We start from the raw sequence: 16,995 nt of genomic DNA on the forward strand, positions 1-16,995 counted from the left end.
GAGAATGCCTCACCCACATGAGCTGGAGCATCCTGTCTCTTCAGAGCCCAGTGGACCAGGCAGTGGCAGAAGCCAGCCTCTACTCTGGGATGGTCTAGTGCCCCACAGAGCCTGTTCTGTCCCACCACATTCACTGTGGCTACTGGGCCTCATTGACTGGAAGATACTTCCCATTGTTGTCGTCTCATTTCTGGGATCTAAGTAATTAGAAGTGGATGATGGAAGGATTCTAGACTCCTCCATGCCTACAGTATACAGACAAAGGTCATGCAATGGCCTCTAGCTCCTTACTGGTCTAAAAGTTTGTAAATCACTCCTCTAGAGCACTGGGAGGCAGCCAAGAGTGTCTGGTTCTTCATCAGAGACACAGCTCTCATTTGATCTGCAATGCCTTAACCCACTGGGATCAACTCAGAAAAGCACTGCATGGTAGATGTTCACAAAGCCTATTCTATAAGTACAAATAGATTTGTTTGATGAGCCTATTGTTGCTGTGGTTATCTTATATGTCCACATGGCTAGATTAAGCATACCCTGATATTAAACACTTAGGTATGTCTATGAGGGTGTTTCTGGGTGAGATATATATATTCAAATGGGTAGGCTGAATAAAAAAAAATTTCTTCCCAAAGTTGAGTGGGCCTCATCCAATGCATTGGAAGCCCAAATGAAATTAAAAAAAAAAAAAAGAGGAGCAATGGGAATTTGATTTTTTTGCTTATTGTCAATTGTGATAATGGTTTTCTCTTCCCCTAGACAGGAATCACATGATCAGATCTTCTGGTTGTCAGGCCTGAGGACGGGGATGAAGCTATGCCTCCAGCTCTTCTGTATCTCCAACCAGTTGATGGAAGATTGTGGCACTCCTCAGGCTCCAGAACCACAGGAGACCAGTCATCAATTCTCTTTGCATAGATGTTCTGTTGGTTCTGGATCTCAGAAGACTCTTAAGGTTGCTGTGGTGATGGTAGAATTGTAGCAATACTTACTAGGTGTCTGCTTTTACCAAGCACTCTACTAAATATCTCATGAAAGTTGCTTTACCTGCAGGGGGCCCGAGAAAGAGCCTTCAGAATTCTGGTATTGTTTCTTTCTTATTCTGGATGCTGGTTGAGGAGGGCATTCAATTTGTGAAAATTAATTCAACAGACTTCTTAGGACATGAGACTTTTCTCACTGCATATATTATTTTCAGAAAAAAAGTTTGAAAAATGTTATCTTATGTAATCCTCACAACCATTTACAAGGCAGGTCTGCTGTCTTCATTTTTACAAATGATGACGCAGTCATACAGAAAGGTTAAAGAACTTGACCAAAGTCACATAGTTACAGTGACACAGTGTGACAGTGTTAGGATCTAGCTGAGTTTTATCTGGCTTGAAAGCAAGTCCTTCTCTCCACACACTCATGCTATCTCTCTCCACCCCTACACTGCACAGGAAGGGTGGCCTTTAGACACCCTCTTATCCTCAGCCTCCCCAGGCCGATGCATGGTCCAGTAGTGTGAGAACCTGAGCTCAGTCTCAGAATCTGCACAAAAAGCTGGGCTTGCTGGCAAGCACTTGCAATTCAAATGCTGGGGAGGTTGAGGCAAGTTTATCCCTGGGGTTCACTGGATAGCCAGCCTAGGCTATTCAGTGAGTCCCCGAGCCAATCAGAGATGCTCTCCTTAAAAAAAAAAAATAGATGGTGCCTGGAGAACAACAGTTGAGTGTAGCTGAAGTTTTCCTGTGTCCTGCCTGGTCCACAGTCACTCAGATTCAAGTAAACACACAGAGGCTTTTATTAATTAAAACTGCTCGGCTATTTGCTCAGGCTCATTACTGAGTAGCTCTTATACTTAAAGTAACCCATAATTCTTACCTGTTTAACCATGTGACTTGGTACCTTTTCTCAGTTCTGTCTTCACATCTTGCTTCCTCTCTTTCTGGTTGGCAACTCCTGACTCAGCCCTCCTCTTCCCAGAATTCTCTTTGTCTGCCTGTCCTGCCTATACTTCCTGCCTGGCTACTGGCCAATCAGCATTTTATTTATCAACCAATCAGAACAACACATATTCACAGCATATAAAACATCTCACCACAGTTGAGGCTCACTTCCATCCTTCATACAAGTGCCCATACAGGAGGTGTACATGCACACACACACATACACACACACACACACACACACACACACACACACACACACACACACACACACAAGTACATACACACAACCATATGTTGTAGATATAGAGGGAACAGGAAGGAAAGACAGGGTAGCTACAATAGTCAAAAAGCTCTGATCTGTCCTCAGAAAAGCATTCAGTCTGACAGGAGAGGCAGTCACAGAGCAGTCACAGGAGACTGTGCATGCTGGGTGTGGGTCAGAACAGGCACCAGCAGGCATGGATTCCCTTAGTCTCCAAGTGTGAGGCTGCTGTGAAGAAGAGCTGCTTTGCAAGCCCTCTAGTGGATGGAGGCCAGATCTGGGGCTAGGTATCTTTTTAACTACTTTCTGGGGGTTGTTGGAGGGCTGCTGCCAAGGTGGCTGATGGGCTCTGTATCCCCAATGACATCGTAGGGTGACGTGACCAGATTAATTAGGTTTTATTAATAGGCAAGCACTTCATGAATTGTAATTAAGCAGATGTGCATCTGGTGGCAGTGGTGACTGAGGGTGGGAAGAGGTGGCTCTGGCTGGCCCTGGAGTCTCATTAAATATGAATGCCTTGGCACAGGTTACAGAGGAAACTCACTCACAAGCTATTGTTAAATAGCCTGCCTGAGCATCAAGGGGTCTGAGACCCTGATTTATTCAGGAAATAAGCCTGAAGCCTACTAGATACTGTGTTCTTTGGGTGAAACACAGCTGTGGCTGAAGATGTAGAGGGCAGAAGGAGTCCAGTGTCCAGATCTTTCCAGAAGCAAGGAGGCCATAGTGTACTGGGGTATAGACAGAGACTTGGCAGAAGATAGTAGATATGAAACTCCTCTCTCTTTCTCTTTCTCTTTCTCTTTCTCTTTCTCTTTCTTTCTCTCTCTCTTCTCTCTCTCTCTCTCTCTCTCTCTCTCTCTCTCTCTCTCTCTCTCTCTCTCTCTTTCTGAACGGCAAAAGTCTTTGTGTACCAAGAGGCCACAGGGGCCGCCCTGGCATGCAGCCGAGGAGGCACGAACAGACACAGCTGGAGCTGGGCCCAAACCCCACACAGGGAGATGGAGAAGGCAGGTCGCTCAGCAGAGAGGGAGCCTGGAAGCAAGTGTTTAGACAAGAGGAGGAGGCATATTTAGCTTATGGAAAAACAGAGTGCAGAATGATGAAGTGGATGATGGAAAAAGAGGTCTGAACAATGAAATTGGCCCCTGTTGCTTGCATTTCTGAGAGGATGACAGATTCGAAGGATAAACTTTCGTCTAAACCCATCCTGATTTTCCATTTGATCTCTGGGAAACATCCCAGAATCACTTTTTGCATTTTAGAATCTTAGATTGTTTTAAATTTGCCTTCATGCTGCCTTGCAACTGCGTGTTCCTGTGTATCCCGCAACAGCGTGCCAGAGGACACTGGAATGTTTTATGTATCTTCTTTAACATTTTATCATGAAATGCCCTTTCACCTTTCAATCGACGAAGCCTGCTCATCCCTAACCTCAGTTCACATGAAAGCCCCTCAGAGAAGACCTCCCTGGCACCATAGTTAGAATCATCCACAGCATACATAGTTTCTGGTTGTAAGCAGGGAAGTGGAGCCAGGGTCTCTCGGGGCAGAAAGCTTAACAAAAGCTCTCAACCTCAGTTTTCTTGACTTCAGGATGGGGAAGAGGACAGCCCCTTCCTCAAAGGGTTGTGAACTGTAAGGTACATGTCCACTACAAGCCTGCTGGGGACTCTACATTCCTTGATTGTCAGTCCTGATGTGACAGGAGGTGCCAGGGCTTAGCTCTCTCTGTACTAGCATTGGTGGGGTTGGTGACCTTTGCTGCTTAGCTGGGTGACTAAGTGAATGGACTAGGCAGAAGAGGGATGCTTTGAGTGAGCTGGCTGTGTTGGCAGTTTATTTCCTTCTGCAGGATCTTGGGGGCCCATGTCTTGGCCAAGTAGTCACCCCAGGCACAGAGAAAGTGAAATGAAATATTTGGGGTGGCATAGGCATGTATGCCAACCTCTAAGGCCTGGGTGTTTTAATTAGTTTAATTAATGATGGCACCAACTGGCTCATTACCTGATGGAATTAATGGGGATCATTTGTCTCCCTAAAGCAGCCGCTTGGTGCCGCAGAGGCTGTCTTGGGGAGGAGGAGACAGGGCATGTTCCCTGCCCTGGCTGGATTCTTGACTCTCAGCCTGATCCACCAGCTCCCAAGACAGCTCCCTGCCGCCTCTTCCTCCCTGCGGCGTTCCCCAAGTCACAGCTCTGGCCGTCAGCTCCACGCTTAGTTCCACGTTGCTTCAGGCCAGACATCTCATGTCTAAGTACAAACGTGCACGCACGTTTTAATAAACAACAGTTACGATGCCAGGCAGAGTGGTGCGTGCCTGTAATCTCAGCACTTGGGAGGTGGACCCAAAAGGATCGGGAGGTCAAGGTCATCCTTCATTACACAGCAAGTTCAAGGCTAGCCCGAGATAACACGAGATCCTATCTGAAAGAAAAATGCACCAAATGATGATGCTGATGCCAACAACAGCTGCTGTAGGACCCTGTCTTCCCTTTAACATTCTTCTTCCCTGATAAGTGAAGGTCCACACTGGCCTCATCCTCAGCTTGTGCTGTCAGAGCCGCACAGCCCTCTGGGAGCTCTCTGGAAACTATCTTAAGAGGAGCTGGTCTCTTGCCTCAAAGGCCGATTTAGGGATAAGTTTGAGGCAAAGCAATTAAGCTGTGAAGTCAGATTCCACTGTGAGACACAGGGACTGTCTCTTCCCCTCCAACATCTGACGCCTGAGTGCCAAGCTCTTCTCCCTCTTGGCTGGAAAGAATTGCCTTCTGCAGCCAAAGCTGAATCCTACCTTCCTTATCTGGGAGCAGAATCACAGCATGCTCAGAAAGGACCCATGTCTTTTCTGAGAAGCCCAGAACACACATTCTGGGTGAAAGAAAACTCTGCCTGGAATCCCCAGGCCCCTGGAGCTCACAGCTGTGTGCAGCCGTTTGTAAGAAAACACTGGAACTCTCGACCCCTTTAAGGGAATGTGATGGCTAGACAGGAGCAAGGACTCCCACAGGAGGGAGTCCGACTGTAAATCTCCCCGCAGAAATACTCAACTGGACCTGCATACTCCCAGCAGTGAATGGTTGGCCACCCAGAAAGCAATGCCTACCACAGAGCATGAATGAGCCAGAAGTTGTGATGATATAATGATGGGATATACTTTCTGACATATTCTAATCACATTTACAGCCCCATTGGGGTTCCTATAGCTACCTCTGTGTGTGTGTGTGTGTGTGTGTGTGTGTGTGTGTGTGTGTGTGTGTGCTGTGTTTGCTCATGAATGTATGTTTGTGTGACATAAAAGCATGGCGGTTCTGTTTGTATGCCCCCATGTGTCTCTGTCCAGGGCTGACTTTCTCCGGGAATGGGTGGGTGCCCATGGCTACTATAAACCTCTCCATGTGGGTGGCTGCCTTGTTCTCTGTGGGTAGAAGTGTGACGGTTTTGGTTTATGTCTCCACATAGGAGTGACTGAGATGGAACAAAAGACCTCATGAGTTCAGAACAAATCTCCCGCTTTCCTTCAGTGAGAGCTCGAACACTCACTGTCTAGTCCTCTATCACTCCACAGTGCCATAATCCACGAGTGGGGCACATCAAGAGCAATGCGGTGAGGTAACCGCCAAGGCCATGAGTGTGTGCGCTTATGATGGGCTCCAGAAAGGTACCCACTGTGGTGCTTATTAGAGCAGAAGTCGTTCCCATGGACAGTTTCATGCATGAGTGAGTGACAGTGGAAAGCCTGGGGCCTATGAGGTCCAGAAGCAGCTTTGAGAAAAGGAAAAGGCAAGGGGTGTGCGTGTGTGTGTGTGTGTGTGTGTGTGTGTGTGTGTGTGTGTGTGTGTGAGAGAGAGAGAGAGAGAGAGAGAGAGAGAGAGAGAGAGAGAGAGAGAGAGAGAGAGAGATTAAGGTACAACAGTGTGCTCATTGCCCAACTTCCAGCTCTAAGGACCCAATTTTCTGTGTCTCCCAAGGCATCCCAGGAGAAGCCATGCACAGAGACTCCAATGGGGAAGATGCCGTGCAGCTGGGTGACACAGACAGTTGTAGACACCAGGCCTGCTTCCCATCCTTGCCTCCCAACAGCCCAGCTCCCGTGCTGAGCCAGGGCTGCCAGGGCAGGCTCTTTCTTAGTGCATTCCTCTGACCAGAGGCTTAGGCCTCATTCCCAGTGGCTCCTGTCTCCAGGGTATGGAAGCTCAGCTAGAATCAAGTCTTTTTCCTTTGGAAGGTTACAGTGACTCATTAGAAAAGAGTTCAGCCGCTGGATGGGCAAAGAAATGGAATGGAAAGGAGGAAGAAAACAAAACAAAGAAGAAAAATTAAAACCGATGTTTTCCTTTGGAAAGGCCGGCTGTCTCGCCATGCAAAGCTCAGCAGCCTCTCTCGATTGATCGATCAGACACTGATCACCTCATAAAGTGGTGTGGAGGCAGCAGGGGCCAGTGGAGAGGCCGCTGGAGGGAGCTTTGTCTGCCACACCAGTGCCGAGCTCTGCAGGATACAGCAGCTAGCTGAGCCCCACGCTGCCTGCCTCTGCCTACACACTGTCCTCTTATTGCCTTAGGAACCAGAGGATAGCAACTCCTCATTCCAGGGGCTGCAGTCCAGAGATAATGGGAGATTCTCACCATGGGCAGCATGTGCCCCTACTGTCAAATACCCACCCCAGTCTTCCAAGGCCACTGCTCAGTAGCATGTAAATGACACAATTGGTCCCCAGAAAGAGCTGAAATTCCAGAGGGAAAACTGGGGCATTTTATCAATTGGAGTCTCTTTGCAAAGTTGAGGGAGGGAGAAGAGGGAGAGTAGGGGGGGAGCACTGACCTTCATTCCAGAACCCGCTACGCACATGCTCAGCCTTCATGGGGATCATCTGGTATCCTCAGATGAGCAACTCTGACATTTGCTGCCAGCATGAGCCAGAAGGCACGGGGCAGAACAGTCCACAGGCTCTGGGGTGTGAGGGCCAGGAAAGGGGGATGGCGACACCTTCAAAGAATGGAAGATGCTGTTAGCACGTCAGTCCAATTATGGTAATGCGCTGGAGTAATTGGCCCTCCAAGGGCGCAGGGGCTGCACATGAGTACAGTAATTGCAGGTTCACTTGGCTCTGCATTCTTTATCCCACTTTGGTGACTAATTATTAGTATTTAGCAAGTGGATATTGTCATCTTTGGAGCAGGTGCAGCTGTGGCTCAGGCACAAGAGCTGGGGCCAGCTAAAGGTCAGCTTCTGCTTGGGGATAATTAATTTTTCTTTTACAGATCTCACACTCACTGCAAGCTTCTCTCTGCTGTTTTGCTTCCAAGCAAGCAAACAAACAAACCCAGGGCAGGGGAAGGGACCTTGCAGTGTATTTCAAAGGCCTTTCCATTGAAAGACCAGAATCAACAAATAATTGGAAACAACCGGAAGGAGGGTCATTCGTGTACCTCTGTTCTTTCTAAGGAGAGCGCCAGAGTTGGTTTCTAGAAAGATACATGTGAACAGGAAAGCTGATGGTGCCTGGGGTCACCATCAACAGGTGAGTATGTCCCTTGAGTTTCTGACATCTTATTTATTTATTATAACTCTATATCAGGCACTCGGACATCGTGTTTATGAAAAGGACTGAAGGGGATGGGGAAATGGATCAGTGAGCGAAGTGCTTGCTGGAAAAGCATGAGGGCTTGGGTGCAGATCCCCCATGTAAAAGGCTGGGCTCAACAATATATGCCTGTGACCCCACCAACTCCTGAGGAAGCAGGGGATCCAGGGAAATCACTGACCAACCAGGTTAGCCAATCAGTGAGCTTCAGGCTCAATGAGACACCCTGTCTCAAAAAATAGAAGGAGAGTGATAGAACAAGATATCCTACGTAGACCTCTGCCCTCCACATATATACCCCCAGGGGTATGCACCTGCACATACACATACATGCACACACATGTGTGCAACACAGTCACACTTGTGCATACACATGTGCACCCTCACTGACATACTATACTAAAATAAGGTTAGTGTTGAGGGGACTAGCAACAGCAGACAGCTGCTGAATTACTACTGTATATCAGATCCTATGCTGATGAACATCAATGCTTACTTCACCTAATCCTCACAGTAGTTCTAAACCATAGACAATTTTATTATCCCTATTTCATAGTTGAGAAGTGGAGGCTCTAAAAATTTAGATGTTTCTCAAGCCAGAGTAACAGAGCTAACACTTCACACCTGGGCTAATAGATGCCCACCAGCACCCCTTACTCAAGTGGTGTATTATGCTTAGCCTCTAGCCTGCTGGGGAAGCAGTTACTAGCTTTTCTTTATGGAAGATCTTTTCCTACATCAGCAGAACCTTCCGGTATACCTCAGGAAGCTCAAAGTTTAAGAATGTGAGCATCATCCCATGGGTGTGATGCTTGACAGAATTAATCAGTATAGAAATAGGAAAAGAAATTGCTATAGTTAGATCTGAAGCACCCCCCAACAGCCTATGTGAAATCCCCAACTTGGCACTATTGGGAGTGGTAGGACCTGTAAGAGAGGGGGCCTACTAGGAGCTCTGGTCATTAGGATGCCTTTGAAATGGTCTAAGAACCTTTACTTCTTCGTTTCCTAGTAGCCGTGAGGTAAGCAGCTGCATTCCATGTGTGCTTCTATCATGTGGTAAGGTTATCATGTGGTATGATTATCTTGGCTACAGGTCCCAAAGCAGTGAGATCAACTGAGCATGGACCAAAACCTCCCAACCATGGCCCAAACAAAGCTTTGCTGCTTTTGGTTGTCACGAGTATTTTGTTATAGTAACAGAAAGCTGACTAAGCCTCTTTACTGAAGCCCTTTAGCTTGGCTCAGTTGCCCCACAGCCCATTGGTAGCTCAGCTAGAGTCCTGCTCACCTTTGTGAACTTTCTTGCATTTTTTTTCTAGTTTTATGTCTATTTGACTACCCCAACAAAGAACCAACTGTATTTAGGTCACAGATATGGTTACATGTACTTTCAGCTCTGCCCAAGGTACCCAATGACTCCCAATTGAAGCAAGGTGCGGGGAAGGTGATGGAATGGGCAAAACTCTCCCTTTTTCAGTTGGGTTGGCACAGGAAGGTCTCTGTTTTTGGGTTAGCTAAGTAAATGGAGGATATTTTTGGAAAGTTTTCCTGCGATCCACCTGCCTTGTTAAATGGAATCTATCATGGCATATCATTCTGAAGCATGGTTGATGAGGTAAAAGAAGTGAGTGAGCAGGCAGGACTGAAAGGTGGGCGATCTTTGAAGACTCCAGATCTGCTGTTATGGTGGGGCCACAAACTTTCCTTCTGAGATTCTTGTTGCAGCCTACATATTGATGTAGCCAAATGAATTTCCCTCTTTGCAACCTGACCTCTTTCTTACTATGAAATGATCTCATTTCAAGGCTAACCACAAGAGGCTTGGCTGGGCACCGGGCATGCCGTATGCCTGGCATTTGCAAATCTTCATGCAAAGTGCAAGTTTTTTTTAAAGACAGTAAATAATCCTACCCAGAGAAATCTTGGAAAGGTCTGCTCTGAGCCATGAGGTGAACAGAGAAGCAATCACTCTGCCTACCCTGACAACCATTATCTGCTGCTCTTCTCCAAAGCAAAGGCTTAAGTCGCTTTTAATTTTAGATCAGGAACAATCTGATTTGGGGCCAAGGTCTTTTTTCACTGTCCTTCAAAATGTATTAAGCCGTGGTGTTTTTCCACCTCCAGTCTGTTCTGCCTTGGTTTCTTGAATGCCAATAGCTGAAGATCCACCAAGAATTCCACCTACAGCCAGGATATGCAATAAGATTACACTCAGTAAAGATTTAACCACCACGCCCCCATACACCAGGAGTTATGAATGACCTTCTTGGGATCCAGGATTAGGCTACTTATCACCCCCTTGATAAAAGGTGCTAAAGTCTACATGGCTGCCCTTGTGAGTGACCAGGGACTAAGCCAGTACACAGAGACTTTAGAATTCAGGCCACTACTGCCCATTTCTTCCTAACCTCTCCTCTGGATTTTGTCCCTAATCCCTGTTATACAGAAAACAACAAGTCCCCTGTAGACCAGACTGCCTGTGATCAATACAATCTTGTCTCTAGGCTCCTGGACCATCAGTAGACTCCAAAGTATGTATGTAACTCCTTCCAAGCAAAAGGACTAGTTTGTGGGACAGATGTCAGTATGACTTCATTTTTGACTCTGTAGACAGGAGCCTGGCTGTCCTCTCAGCTTAGTTTATAATGCCCCAACTGGGTGCCCTGGGTTTTATTCCTAGCAGGAAGCTCCATCTGGGATAGGTGTGCAGACACAGTGGGAGTGAGCCTGGAAGAGCACCTGTGCCCAAGCACCCTCTACCTTGCTGTACACAACATCAAGGCTCTGGTCTGACTCCTTTCAGATCTTCCACACCCCAGGGAGCAGATGTGGCTTACTCTAGACTCCTGTAGAACACTACACTTCCTAGGTCAGGTCCCAATCTGTGACCATGGCATCCTGTGCCACATGGCCTGTGAATCCTTGTGGCCCTCTCACATTGCATGTAGTCCTCTGATAAAAATGGGAGTAACTTCTAGAAAATGTCCTGCTTCTGTCTCTCCGCCAGTATCTCCCTCCAGGTCCCTGACAACAAACAGCAGGATGGGGATCGGAGATGAGCTGGGGAGTGGAGATGGGAAGGCCTTAACTCTATGCAGTGCTGGCCCCCTGAGACTCCAGGCTCTGAAAAATAACCTAAAAATGTGACAAAATATTTATGTTTTTCCCTTCCTTCAGACACAGCCTTTCTTGAGAACATCTGACAAGGTTGCAGGTGAACATGCACACCCAGTGAGCAGCCTGCCAGGCTGGCATAGTGCCCAGAAGAGCAATGGTGGCAGCCGCAGCCATCAAGGGTTCAGCCCTCCTTTACAGCAAGGCTCTGCTCCTCCACAGACTTACCTGGCACCATGCAGCCCACTGGAAGGACACTCTGCCTCTAGGAAGAGACAAGTGCCTCTGAGTTGTCCCAAAGAAATGTCATGAACCCACCCGTGTGTTGCAGGTGGCAGGTTTGCCTGGCCAAACTCGGTCCAGGCAGGAGAGTTGCTTTGCAAAACATCTGGCTATGTTTTGAGTTTGAGTCAATGTAACTGGGTCTTTGGAGGGATGGAGTGACCCACCGGATTCAAAGAAACAACTTGATTCTGACCAGAGGACACCTCTGCCACAGTCTTGGTACCGGCCTGTCTCCCCAGGGGGACACTGTTGGGAGGGAGACAAGGTACTGTTTTTCAGTCCTGATGCTCATTTGAACTGACATGTCATCCCACATATGGCCCTGCCTCTTTTCCCTCATCAAACTTCATTAGACTCAACACAGAGGAATGGAAAGGGCACTGGGAAAAAAAAAGGAAGTCTGTATTCCATCCCTAGACAGCTGTCTACAGGCGATGAGATGCGTTGCACTCCTCTGCTTCCCCGGACTAGACAGCCTTCTCTTTATATGGCTCTGTGATTGTATATGCTCTTTATATGGCTCTGGTGCCCACGTCTTCATTTCTAAGTTGTCTCTCGAGAATTCTCTACTTCTCTGAAATATCCTTTCTGTCTAGAATCTTGGTTAGGATATTCTATTTCTTCCTTCCTTCCTTCCTTCCTTCCTTCCTTCCTTCCTTCCTTCCTCTCTTTCTTTTCTTTCTTCTCTCTCTCTCTCTCTCTCTCTCTCTCTCTCTCTCTCTTTCTTTCTTTTTTGAGACAGACTCATGTAGACCCAGGCAGGCCCTTTTAAACTCGCTATGTAGCTGAGAACAACCTTGAATTCTTTATCCTCCTGCCTCCACCTCCCAAGTTCTGGGATTATAGGTGTACACTAATCACGCCTGGCTTAGGTGAATGAGAGTCAAACTCGGGGTTCATGTATACTAGGTGTAGCAAGAATCTTAAAGAGTCTTTATTAATAAAACAAACCCAGAGCCAAGTATTGGAGTGAACACTGGAAGATCAGAGAGACAAAACAAGCCACAGCTAACCTCACCTTGCCAACTTCTCAGCTGATCTTGTTTCCTCAGACTGGAAGCCTCTGTGTCCTCATATCCAAATGGCTCTCAGCTGAACTGTGCTGCTCAAAACCTAAAAGTTTAACCAGCCAAATGCTTCTAGTTTCTGGCCCTCACGCCTTATATACCTTTCTGCTTTCTACCACCACTCCCTGGGATTAAAGGCTCGCTTTCTGGGATTAAAGGCGTGTGTCACCATGCCTGGCCATTTCCAATGTGGCCTTGAACTCACAGAGATCCAGAGGGATTTCTACCTCTGGAGTGCTAGGATTAAAGGTGTGAGTGCCAACATTTTCTAGCCTTTGTATCTAGTGGCTGTTCTGTCTCTGACCCCAGATAAGTTTATTAGGGTGCACAATACTTTGGGGAACACAATACCACCACAACTAGGCCAACACTCTGCTGTCTTAACTAAACCCCATTTCAGTGTTGGGGCACTTTCCAGAAAGAATTTATTGCTTCTATTTGTATATGTATATGTATGTGTGTGTGTGTGTGTGTGTTACACATGTGTGCACATGCCCAGGAAGGCCAGAGGAGGGTGTCAGATCCCTTGAAACTGAAGTTAATAGGTGTGGACTGTGAAGTCACCTCGGGTTCTCTGGAAGAGCAGCAAGTGCTCTTAACCACTGAGTTGTCTCTCCAGCCCCAATTAGGACATTTAAATGTCAGTTCTCTCCTAATCACGTATCACTTTCCTGACATTTGTGAAGGAGTTTAGTCCATTTCTTTTCTTCCTAGGTAAGAGCTTCAAAAGTCCCATGACACTCTTTTACACTCTCTCCCTTTGTCTCCCTCTTGTTACTGGACTTTGCCTCTCAGGTCTCACACCGCTGGATAAGCACAAGGTAAGCACTCTGCCTCTGAGTCAGGTGCCCACCCATTTCTTCACATTTTGTTTTGAGATAGGATAGTCTCACTAAATTGCTGAAGTTGTCTTTGAACTCATAATCTTCCTGCCTCATTCTCCTGAGGAGCTAGATTTACAGGTCCTTGTCCTTGTCCTTGTCCTTGTCCTTCTTCTTCTTCTTCCTCTTCTTCTTCTTCTTCTTCTCTCTCTCTCTCTCTCTCTCTCTCTCTCTCTCTCTCTCTCTCTGTGTGTGTGTGTGTGTGTGTGTGTGTGTGTGTGTGTGTGTGTGTGTTGTTTTGGTGTATTGAATTCAGTTCTTGCAATGTAGCCCAGGTTGGCCTCAAGCTTGCCTTTGTCTTTTGCTCGCCTTCTTATCTTCCTCAAGTACTGGATTACCGACACATACCAGCAAAGTCAGAACTCTCTCTACTTTTTTATTTTCTCGGAACAAAATCCATTCACTCAACAAATATTTAGAGTGCTTTTTAGTAGCTGGCCCATGTAGTAGTCAGCTATTTTTGTAACAATGCTCCATAAGAAACTACCCCTGAAATTAACAGTGTGCATCAACAGCAAATGTTTGTTTTTGCTGCCCAGAAAGTAACAGGCTGGCACCATTGGAGCTTCTCCAGCATTTATGACTGGGCTTAAGTCTGCCTCCCAGTTCTTCACTGTGGTCCCAGGAAGGAGAGTCTAGCCATGTAGGAGGTTCTTCTCATAACAGAGAGAAGCAGCATCAAGAAATCACATGAAGCCAGGCAAGTCTGAAAGCCTGGGGTCAAATGTAGTAGATTCCACTTACACTAACATCCTGGTCCAAGCAAGTCACAAGGCAGTGCTGAAAGGCAGTGAAGTCATAGAGTACCAGCCTCACCACGAAGCCGTACAGCAGAGTGATGAAGCAAAGATGATGCAAAGTAGTTTATACTAAACTGCAAATACCAAGTGTGCAAACAAACAAATCACTCCCATAACATATTGGGATAAGTGTTATAAGAAAACGAAGGACATGAGGGATCTATTTTAGAGTGGATGCCCTGAGAAGTCCTTTATACAAAATGGTACCATGTCAGCTGGTGTTTGAAGGATAAAAAAGGACTCAGGTGTGCAGATAAAGGGCCAAGTGATTTCCAGCCATTGAGGGTGGTTTTTTCCAAGGGCCTGAGAAAATAACAATCTTTTTTTTAAGATTTATTTATTTATTATGTGTACAGTGCTCTGTCTGCATGTGTTCCTGCAGTCCAGAGGAGGGCACTAGATCTCATTATAGATGGTTGTGAGCCACCATGTGGTTGCTGGGAATTGAACTCAGGACCTCTAGGAGAGCAATCAGTGCTCTTAACCACTGAATCATCTCTCCAGCCCCGGAAATAGCAATCTTGATGTGACTGAACAGATGCAGGATCCAGCGTGCCTAGAGTGTAGAAACAAGGGTAGAGTAGTAGATGAACACTGAAGATGCCCCCGGGGGTCCAGTCTTACAGGGCCCCAATTTGCCACTGTTCTGCTTCAGATTTACCAACTTTTGTGCTACCATTTATTCAGTTATGCTCAAACTTAAACACACACACACACACACACACACACACACACACACACACACCCCTCCTTCTTGAAGTCACTTTATGTAAATGAGTTGTGCTACTTTATGCATTGCTAAACCAACATAAAGAGAGAGGGGAAAGAGAGAGAGGGAGGGAGATTGAGAGGAGGGGGAGGGTGATGAGAGAGAGAGAGAGAGAGAGAGAGAGAGAGAGAGAGAGAGAGAGAGAGAGAGAGACACTCTGGGCCAGGCTTCTTTAGCCTGGGGAGCTTAGAGGTTTCTGCCCTGATCAAATAAAGAAGTGGAGAGGTTTTCTGCTGAGAATCAGTCTAAAACATAGACCCAGGCCTGACAGACTGCACCGGATCAAGCCTGGAGGAGGCAGTTTTGCATGTGTGTGGTGGTGGGTGGAGGGTATGTACTCATTCTATTAGTTCTGTTCCTCTAGAGAACCTCGACTAATACAGGGAGTTTTGCATCACAGCGGTGGGGAAAGACTCTAAGACAGGATCAGCAACTATCCTTTCTGAACAGCACAGGTCTGACCATATTTCTTGTCTGTGAGGTCTTCTTGCACCCCACTACCCCCAAGGAAGAAGCCAATGGCTTTGAGGGTCTTCAACAACATGAAGGGGCATGGAGGCCGCAGGGGACGAGACTTCCAGGCAGAGGTGGGAGCCACTCTCTGAATGAGGACCCTGGGAGTGAGAGGTCTTGTTTCCGAGGACTTGAGAAGTTTGGGGAGCTTGAGTTGCACGTGCATTTCGAAAGTCAAGTTCTAGTGTGAGCATCCATGTTCTTTCATCTCCAAGTATCACAAGAAAGCTTGGCTGTCTCTTGTCAACCCTTGCTGCCCTTTGTGCTTCTGTCTTTCTGGAGTACGAGTGTTAACATTTAGGGACTGCATTTCCATTCAAGCCGCCTGCAGCACTTTCTTACTCTGTTTATTTTTCCCTTCCCATAGTGGCTCAAACTAGCAGAGTAGAATATTTTACATTGCAACTTCTGTAATTTGCAACAAAAGGAGCTGGTATCCCAAGTCTTGTATTTCAAACCACACATTCCTTCCCCTTTTCCTTCTAGCGCCCCCTCCTCCCCCTGAACTTAGAGAAACAGGCTTCATCTGACTGACAGTTGCTTCCAAAACTAGAAAGGAGAACTTCTACCTAAAAGGAATAAAGGCTTATAGCTTAGTAGTTAATGTCTGCTAAAGGAGTTAGCGCATCTACAAGACTTGGAGTTGGCACAGAGGTAGGACTCAGAACATTTTAGCTACTCACTACTATGATGGCTTTAGTAATTGAACAGTTCAGTTCAATAGATATTTCTGAAGTGTGTGATTACTCTATGCCAGAAACAGGCATAGGTGCTTGAGAATAAAGCATGGAAAATTAGTCCTTAACCTTAAAAGTTAATTTAACATCCTTGCTGGTAAAGACAGTTGTTGTGGTCATTGGAGTAAGAATGGCCTTCATAGACTCATGTGTTTGAGAACTTGGTTCTCAGTTGGTGGAATTGTTTGGGAAGGATTAGGAGATGCGGCCTTGTTGAAGGAGGCATGTTATGAGGATGGGTTTCAAAAGCCTCCTGCCATCTCCAGTGTGCTCTCTGCTTCATTCTTGCCAACCAAAATGTGAGCTCTCAGCTGTTCCTGCTGCCATGCTGACATCATGGTCTCTAACCCCCTGAAACTGCAAAACCAATCAAACAATTTCTTTTATGGGTTGCCTTAGTCATAGTGTTTTACCACAGCAACAGAAAAGTAACTGATACAGCAGTGCATAATAAATACAATAGATAGGTAGGCTGCATGGACTGCTAGAAGATGGTCAGTACAGTGGGTGAAAGAAAGAAAGAAAGACCAGCCAGTAGTATATTAACTGAAATATCCACGGGTCAGTCCCCCAGGAAAAAGTGTGATTTGAGCAGAGACTTGGAAGGGGGTAGCTGCCCGTGTGGTGGCAATAGAAAGGACCTCTGGTGGTGTGTGGTCTGTTAGGAATGGTATCATAGTCCATTTGGGCTAGCCTGAGAGGCTTATAGCAGTAGAAATTCCTTTGACATAGTTCAAGAGACCAGGAAATCCAAGATCAAAGCCTCAGCAGCCCCAGTGTCTGGTTGAGGATCCACTTTCTGATATGAGATGTTATCTTTTGACTCTGTCTTGACAGAAGATGCTTTCTGGGACTTTGTGTGTAAGGGTACTAATCCCATTCACAAGGGCTCTGCCCTGATGACCTTACCACCTCCCCAACCTCTACCTCCAAATAGCATCACATTAAGGATTGCATTTCAACATGAGTTTTTAGGGGGCACACGAACATCCTATCTATGGCAAAGGGGCTGGTGTGGAGGAATCAGAAGATGAAGGCAGGAA

Source organism: Peromyscus californicus, unplaced genomic scaffold (genome assembly GCF_007827085.1).
Source record: "Peromyscus californicus insignis strain IS unplaced genomic scaffold, ASM782708v3 Scaffold_9__1_contigs__length_137607984, whole genome shotgun sequence".
NCBI lineage: Eukaryota > Metazoa > Chordata > Mammalia > Rodentia > Cricetidae > Peromyscus > Peromyscus californicus.